At 50.1% G+C, this 8,814-nt stretch overlaps 1 protein-coding gene across 1 annotated transcript in view; it reads left to right on the forward strand.

Annotated features, from left to right (window-relative positions):
• The first annotated feature begins 1,180 nt into the window (after positions 1 to 1,180).
• The window catches only part of SYNJ2 (synaptojanin 2), a 125,933-nt gene continuing 118,299 nt past the window's right edge, over positions 1,181 to 8,814 (forward strand). Inside the window, exon 1 of the mRNA XM_017889620.1 lies at positions 1,181 to 1,425. The gene's annotated coding sequence lies outside the window, so the exon portion shown is untranslated. The remainder of the gene's footprint in view (positions 1,426 to 8,814) is intronic.

Consider the following 8,814-nt stretch of genomic DNA (forward strand, 5'->3'; position numbering starts at 1 on the left):
AGGTTGTCCCCTTGTCTGGTCATTACTGAATGTCTGCAGGGGCATGGCAATGTTCTGCTTGGCTCTGGGGGCTGTGCTCTTCCTAGGACAAGTCCCAGAGACAAACCTCTTGGCCCAGTGCAGCAGAATGGGGTGAGAGAGGAACTGAGTTCGTTTGCCGGCGGGATGGAAACAGGTGATGGAGGCTTCTCACAAGCTTCACCCATCACAAGAGAAGGGAATTAAGCCAATTAAGCCGCCAAACCACCCCAAAGGGTGATTCCAACTCAGCCCTAAACACCCATCCCCACTCCACCTCCCCTGCAGCTCTGACAGGCTGAGCCTCGGCGCTAGAACCCGGCGCCAGAAGGCCGGGCCACAGGTGACTGGGCTGCGAGGCCACACTCCAGCGTACACGCGCGGACACATGCCGGTGTCCAGGGCCGGTGGGAGAGGCGCTGTCACCATCTGACAGGAGAGGAAGGTGGCGCGCAGAGAAGTCAGAGTCACGTGGTAAGTGGGGGTCGTGGTCTGGGGATCACGGCTCCAGGTTTCTTCGCGACAACGCACCGTTGACCCCCAACACCTCTCCCTGGCGGGGACGGTGACCGCAACAGCCTCCGGAATAGAACTCTAGTGAAAAGTAACCTTTCTCCAGCCCGCTCCACGCGCTCCGCACCCGCTAAGCGTCTCCGCGAATTAACTCAGTTCTCCTCTCTGAAGTAGGCGCAGTTATGACCCCGCTTCGCTGCAGGGAGACCGAGGCACGCAAAGTCGAAAGGACTCGTCCAGGGTCGCAGGAGCCGACCACACAGGGAGGCGGAGCGCCCCCGGCGGGAGCAGTCAGCGGGTCCAGCCTGGCGGGCTCCCGGGCCGGGCTGCCCATATAAGGCTGCGGGCGGCCGGCATCGCGGCCCGGCTCTCGGGGGCGCCCCGCGCGGGGCATCCTCCTCCGCGGCGAGGAATGCGTGGCATCTGGGAGGCCCTTCCGCTCCACGCCCGCCCACGGGAAGCCTCAGCCCCGGGGCGCGGCCTCGCGCAGCTGCCTGGCCGCTGGGGGGAGCGCGGGGCCGGGCGGGAGGCGGCGGCGCGCCCTCACCTGCCCCAGTCCGGGGAGGCGGGGGTGTGAGGAGGATGGAGGAAGGGAGGAGCGGAGGAGGCCTGGCGAGGAGCGGACTGCGGCGGGAGCGGCGGCGCAAAGTGAAACTCTGGGAAGTTGCGGGCGCGCGGGGGCTGTCGCCGGCAGCGCGCCCTCGGACGTGGAGGGGCGGGCAGCGGGGGGGCCCCCCGGCCTCCCGCCGCAGCGGGCCCGACCGTCATGGCCGCTGAGCAAAGGGCTGCGGCTGCTGGGGCGCCTGGGGGCCGCGGGGGACTGCAGCGTGCTGCTGGAGGCGCGCGGCCGCAGCGACTGCCTGCTGTTCGAGGCCGGCACGGTGGCCACGCTGGGTGAGTCCGGCCCGGGGGCAGCGACGCCCGGAGGAGAGGGCGCCTGCCTTCGCCCAGCCTTGGGAAGACGGGTACCCCACTTCCCGAGGGAATCGGGAGGCGCGGGGACTGCCGGGGCGTGGGGGTCGCGCGGAGGGGTGGCCTTTTGAATGAAGTGGGACTGGGGACTCTAGAGAGCGCTCGGGCTGGGCGGGTGGTGCACGGAGGCCGGCCGCCCCTCCACGGGGATCTCCGGCCCGCGCGGCCAGAGGATGTGGTTGCTGGAGAGCCGGCTGGGGCGCTTTGCGTATTGATGAGGATCCCCTGGGGTTGACTAAGGAGCCGGCCTGACTCTGCGCCTGGCGCCTTTTCTTTTGCACCTGTTGATAAAACCAGTGATTGCCCTTTGGTTGTGTTGGCGGCTCCACTCCTGGAGGGGATGGGGACCAAAGCCCCAAAAAGGCTCTGGAGAAACTGCTGATGGCACCTTTGTCTCACGTAAATACTTGGTCAAGAAGCACCAGTAATGCAATTTATAGAACTTGTAAGCAAATATACCATGACCCTACCTTTATGCTGTCTTAGATCCTGCCAAGCCAGCGAATTTCACCTATGGACTTCAGAAGCCTTGAAACTGGCACTGTGCTATGGGCTTTAGGACATTATCTCACTTCATTCTCACAATTCTACTAAAGAGTTATTATTATCCGCATTTTGCAGATGAGCGAACTGAGGCCCGAAGAGGCTAAGAAAGTTGCTTGCCAAGGTGACATCATCCACCTGACTTTTATGTGGCTGTTTCTGTAATGTCATTCAATGCATGGCTTCCTGGTATCACTAACCTGGATCCCTTGTTTTGTGCTAACCATTATAAGGAAAGCCTGGGTAGCAGCAAAGCACGTGAAACCAGGTCTGATTGTTAGACTTGAAAATGTGGACACCGGAGAGTAGGCTCCCACCAGTAGGCGTCCAGCTGTAACAGCTTTCCGGTATTCCTAGCTAAACAAGGTACAGCCCAGGGTCACTTGTACCTGAGGTGGTCGGCAAATGCAGCAGGCAGTCACTTACAGGATGTTTCATAGATGCCTCTAACCTTGTTTTCACATTTGTGTGTGTCGGCTCTAGTTTGGATGTATGTCTTGGAAGGACTCTCCTATTTCTGATTCCCTAATCACTTAATTAACATGCATTTATCCAGCTTGTTCTCAGTCACTTGATTACTGAACCAATGTCTCCAGTATTCTCAGCATCAAAAGTGGGCAGCAAATTGTAGATTAAGTTATTTTCAGGTTATTCCAATGTGTGCTGTCCTGAAGAGTCTAAGTTTGGTCATTTGGTATAGCCTTGAAAGAAAGCCACGGAAATTTTCATTCCATTTTAGATGTCTACTTCATACCACATTTATCAGAAGCAAAAGATTAATTTCACGGTACAAAACTACTGTTTCATCAAATAGATTAAAATGTCCTTCAGTTGGATTACGGCAACATTAAGCCAGGTTCATACACATTCAAGAATTCTTTGAAGCAGCTTAGAAAAATTTTATTTTTTCAAAAGTGAAGATTTAAAAATGATTAATGACAGTAATGTAGTGCATATTTTCCATTAGGAGCTGAAGTTTGGGCTGAGATTTACATCACGTTGGTGATTACAGTATACCAGATTTTAGAACAGAGAATGTAAGAAAGGAATTGGCTGGTCTTCAACTCATGTGCAGTCCACATTTGTCATTTAACCTAGCATTCATTTTTCAGTAGAAAACTTAAAAAATAAAAAAATTTTTTTTTGAAACAAAGGCTGCTTCTTTTGCTTAGGCTGGCATGCAGTAGCACAATCACAGCCCACTGCAGCCTCAACTTCCCAGGCTCAAGCGATCCTCCCACCTCAGCCTCCTGAGTAGTTGGGACTACAGGCACGTGCCACCATGCCTAGCTGATTTTTTTTCTCTCCCTTTTCTTTTCTTTCTTTCTTTTTTTTTTTTTTCATGGGGTCTCACTATGTTGTCCATGCTGGTCTCGAACTCCTGGGTTCAGGTGATCTTCCCGCCTCGGTCTCCCAAAGTTTTGGGATTACAGGCATGAACTACTTACTGTATCTGGCCTGAAAACTTAATTTTTTAAAGTCGGTCTTATTTAAGTGAAATGAAACTATTTTTAAAAAGCAGCTGTAGCATTTGGTGGCTTTGCTGGTCCAGAGAAGGTTTGTAGGAGAGAGGCTTCTGTTACTAGAAAGTTGTTTCAAACTTTCAACATATCCTAAATGTATCACTATTGGATAAAATGGCTCTGAACTTGAAATTCCCATCTGTATTCCAAAGGGCTAGCTAGCTGTTTTACTTTCCTTTCTTGGAGAAAGTGATTTTTTTTTTTCTTTTTCTTTCTTTCTTTTTTTTTTTTTTTTTTGAGACGGAGTTGCACTCTTGTTGCCCAGGCTGGAGTGAAGTGCGATCTTCGCTCACTGCAACACCCCCACCCCCGCCCGGGTTCAAGTGATTCTCCTGCTTCAACCTCCCCAGTAGCTAGGATTACAGGCACACGCCATCATGCGCGGCTAATTTTTGTATTTTTAGTAGAGACGGGGTTTTGCCATGTTGGCCAGACTGGTTTCTAACTCCCGATCTTAGGTGATCCACCTGCTTTGGCCTCCCAAAGTGCTAGGATTACAGGCATGAGCCACCACGCCTGACCCAAGAAGGTGAATTTTTACAAGAAGGCTGCAATCTCTACTTTTGCATGGGACAGTACACTAGTGACAGCTGGCATAGCTGGTGGTCTCATCTTGACCTTTCACCCTTTCCTTGAGGTTCAGGGTTGGGGGTAGCTTCCTTTTCTCTTCAGCTGTGGTTTTCCTATGAGGGGTCCCTCCCAGTTAGTAATGAGAGGCTGAGGCTGAAGTTGTGGGTAATTGCTCAGTGGGTAATGATCTTTCCCGTCCCCTGAGTCATTCTGACTTCTGTCCTGCTCTGCTTCGGATGCACACAGCTGCTTTCCTAGGGGTGAGAAGAGATGAGGGGAGTGGGCCTGATGACCACAGGCACTGCCCCTTCATAGCACATTTTATTCCTGAAGGATCCTAACTGGAAAAGTACCTCTCGCCGAAGGGGCTGGGTGGTTCCTTATCATTTTCAGGCAAGGCCTGGAGACAGGGGCTTGAACTGGACTATGATTTTGAGGACAAACTGATGGTCCGTGATTCGTTGATTGCTGGACTCCTCCCATCTGAACCTGTCCTCACCTGTCCTGTGCTAAAGTGAACTCTTCACAGTAGGTCATCTGGCCTGCTAGCAGGATTGTTGAAGGAATTATTCCAAATTCCTGCTTCTAAAAGAATTAGATTGTGAATCTGTCTTTTATGTAGATCAGTGGGAGCAGAAATTCCAGAGGCAGAAAAGCCAAATGTATTGGCACTGATTTAAAAGGCCTTTATGAAGTCTCAGGAACCTGACTGGAGGGTAGTTGGCCTTCTCAGCACAGGTGGGAAGCCCCGTAACCGGTACCAGCTTCCCTGGCTAATAATCCACAATTAACAAACAGATGTTCCCTTATTTGCACATGGGACAAAAACCGATTCCTCTCTGTCTCTTGTAAACTTAGGGAAAAGTGCGTATTGTTAATGGATTTTGTCTATTTTCAGAGTAAACGACAGTGTTCCAAAGTTCAAGGTTCTCCAGCAGCCCCCAGGAATGGGGCCTGAGGGTGTCCCTGTGTTTACAGTCCGGGCTGTGTGTGAGTGATGTCCTGCCTCCTGCAGCCCAGCCTGGCTTTGCTGTGAACAGGCAGCAGGGAAGGAGGGATGGGGCAGGAGGCTTGAGAGACTTAATTAAGTTAATTAATGTGTGTCCCTAAATTACTTTGAGCTTCTGGGGGGAAAGATTCTGTGTAAACACCAGGCCCCCAGGTTCTCCCAGCTGCTGTTTGTGCAGAGGCCACATCTCTGTTTAGCTTTGTTTGAGTTGGTGAGATGGCCCCAGGGCGGAGCAGGACTCAGTCTGAACTGTTGCCTAGATCACTTTCCCAGACTTTATGGCTAGATTTATTTGGTCACAGACTGGAATTTTGATCTGCTACAGAGGACCACAGAGAATCAAATGAGTCACCATTTTATAAATGCTCCTGGACAAAGTTGGGACCACAGGTAGGACCAGGCCAGGGTTCCAGGGTCCCTGACATGGGAAACTAGAGCAGGACCCAGGGCCACGGTGGTCTGTCTGCCTCCAGGACTGGTTTGCCTCCTCTCCTCTAGCTGGAGGCTGTCTCAGCATAGTATTTACAAAATGTAAACTGGGATGGTGTGTGCTTCTCCGGTGGGTTTTTTGTTTGTTTTTGTTTTTGTTTTTGTTTTTTGAGACGGAGTCTCGCTCTGTTGCCCAGGCTGGAGTACGCTGGCACAATCTCGGCTCATTGCAACCCCTGCCTCCCGGGTTCAAGTGATTCTCCCGCCTCAGCCTCCTGAGTAGCTAGGACTACAGGCATGCGCCACCACGCCCGGCTAATATTTGTACTTTTAGTAGAGAAGGGGTTTCACCATGTTGGCCAGGCTGGTCTGAAACTCCTGACCTCAAATGATCCGCCCACCTCAGCCTCCCAAAGTGCTGGGATTACAGGCATGAGCCAGTGCGCCCGGCCTTCCCCGTGGTTTTTGTAGCTTACCTGTAAGATCATGATTTCAGATCTTACCAGGCTCTTGTTTTGTTTTGACTATGGCTTAAAACCTTGACTTTTAACCTTTAATTGTGAAAATGTTCAAACACAAAAGTAGAGGGAAAAATGAATCCCCTGTCTACCTGTTGTTTGGCATTGACAGCTATCAATATATTGCCAATTTTATTTCACTTGTCCCTGTATTTTTTATGAAAACATGAATCTCCTAAAATTTAGTTTAATGCCAGGCAAGATTCTAATTTGTTGGGTTGGCTTTTTTTTTCCTTATTTGCATTTAGATATATAAGTTCAATTTTTTTATTTTATTATAAATTGACAAATTATAATTAGTATTGTTTTTTGAGATGGAGTCTTGCTCTGTCGCCCAGGTGGGAGTGCTGTGGCACAATCTTGGTTCACTGCAACCTCTTCCTCCCAGGTTCAAGCGATTCTCTGGCCTCAGCCTCTCGAGTAGCTGGGACTATAGGCGTGTACTACCATGCCCAGCTAATTTTTGTATTTTTAGTAGAGATGGCATTTCACCATGTTGGCCAGGCTAGTATCGAACTCCTGACCTCAAGTGATCTGCCCACTTTGGCCTCCCAAAGTGCTGGGATTACAGGTGTGAGCCACTGTGCTGGGCCAACAAATTATAATTATTATATATTATGGGGTACAAAGTGATCATATATGTGTACAATGTGGAATGATTAAATCAAGATGATTAATGTAGTCATCACCTCAAATACTTATTTGTTTATTTATCTTTTTTGAGATGGAGTCACGCTCTCTCGCCCGGGCTGGAGTACAGTGGCATGATCTGGGCTCACTGCAACGTCCGCCTCCTGTGTTCAAGTGATTTTCCTACCTCAGCCTCCTGAGTAGCTGAGACTACAGGCAGGTGCCATCACACCCAGCTAATTTTTGTGTTTTTAGTAGAGACGGGGTTTTGCCATGTTGGTCAGGCTGGTCTCAAACTCCTAACTTCAAGTGATCTGCCCGCCTCAGCCTCCCAAAGTTCTGGGATTACAGACATGAGCTACCGCGCCTGACCACTGATTTTTTGTAGTGAGAACATTTGAAATTTACTCTCCTAGCGATTTCAGAATATAACTATAATTACCATGCTATGCAAGTTCAAAATTTACTTGGCGGATTTCAGTGTGGCCAACAGCAGAAATAGTGGCATGAACTGATTCTGAGACATTAGCCAAGACACATTTTTAAAAGCAAAATGACCACTTGGGAAGGGTCGACCATAGCCTGGAAGAACAGGGAGCTCTCTGCTGGTGAGCTCGGGAGGACAAGGTCTGGGCCCTTTGATGGCATTGCCTCTAGCCCCAGGCAAGAGTGGGCCAAGCGTTCTCTGCATTCCCCTTTCTGGATGACACTCCTGCTGCTGGAGTGTGCTAAGCACATAGTACAGCCTGTGCAGCCTCCTCCCAGGGCCTCAGGCAGACTGTGCAGCCGTGTGTCCACCCCAGGCCCGGGCATTGGGGTGGCAAGGGTGTGTCACAGGTGGAACTGGACACACACTAGCTGGGACTCTGTGTGTGTATGCACAAGGCTCCCTGCAGGGGGCATGAAGCCCAGGTTGGGGGAAGTGGGGGAAGAGAAGGTGGCCAGGCTGGGGCCGCCCTCCCCCCCGCCCCATCATGAACCTGGCCTTCCAGGTATTCATGGCGGAGTACTTTTCGAGGTAGGAAGATAGAACCTATTTTATTTAACTGTTTTACTTTGTTAGCTTGATTTAAAACTTAACAGTTTGGCATATACAATGCAGCACTCACGAGTACTCTGGCCCCAGACCCTGCAGATACTCCAGCAGACCTGCCCTGGGCACCTGTCCCAGCCCACGTCTCTCTGCTGTGTCTCTGTTCTCGAGCGTTCCTGGGGTGCTCAGGGTCCCCTTTGTGCTTTTTGGCTGCTCAGTTTCTGTTGCTGGGCTCCTTTGGCCTTGCCACTGAGAATGGGGAATATATTGTTTTCTTTCCACTTGAATTGTCCTTAAAGCCGTGGGTAAACTGGCTCAGGCTCAGACTTGGAAATGTGATCGGAGTCCCTTTAGCATTTCTGGGCAGGGCTCACTGGTGTGGTCAGCTCTCCTCGAGGTGAAAACTAAATTGGGCTGGGAGGGTGTACGTGACACTTAAAGCCCCCAGAGCTGCGGTGCCATCAACCACACACTGGATGGGAGGCTGTCAATGGGCAGACTGGGTCCACCCTCAAGGTCTATACGAAACAGCCCAGTTCAGGGCATTGCTTCTTTTCAAGATCTCACGGGCAGGAGCCTTCTGGCACTGTTCATGTGAATGTAAGTTGTTCTTTCTTTCTGGAGAAAAATTTAGACAAGTGAATGAAAACCTTTAACAGTATGCAAGTGCTTAATCTGCTATTCTACATGCAGAAGTTTCTCTCAGGAAATAGTCCCAGATTACTAGCCCATTTTGCTTCAAGGATGTTTATTGCAAGCTGTTTTGAGTTTTTAACTGGTTAAATAAACTTTGGTTCAACTTGATCATAATAGCTGACATTTATGGAGTGTTTACCACCTACCAGGTGCTGATCCAAGTGGCTAACATATATTAACTTCATCCTTATGTCAAGGCAAGTACTAGTAATCTCCATTTTACACTTGGGGAAACTGAGGCACAGAGCGACTTAAGAACTTGCCTGAGGCTTCACCTCCAGTGGAAGGCTCCAGAGAATAATATGTTCAATAAAATCTCATTCTTAGGGGAAAAAAAATGAATATATATATATATATATA

The sequence above is a fragment of the Rhinopithecus bieti genome, unplaced genomic scaffold (assembly GCF_001698545.2).
Source record: "Rhinopithecus bieti isolate Rb0 unplaced genomic scaffold, ASM169854v2 scaffold_18548, whole genome shotgun sequence".
Classification (NCBI taxonomy): Eukaryota; Metazoa; Chordata; class Mammalia; order Primates; family Cercopithecidae; genus Rhinopithecus; species Rhinopithecus bieti.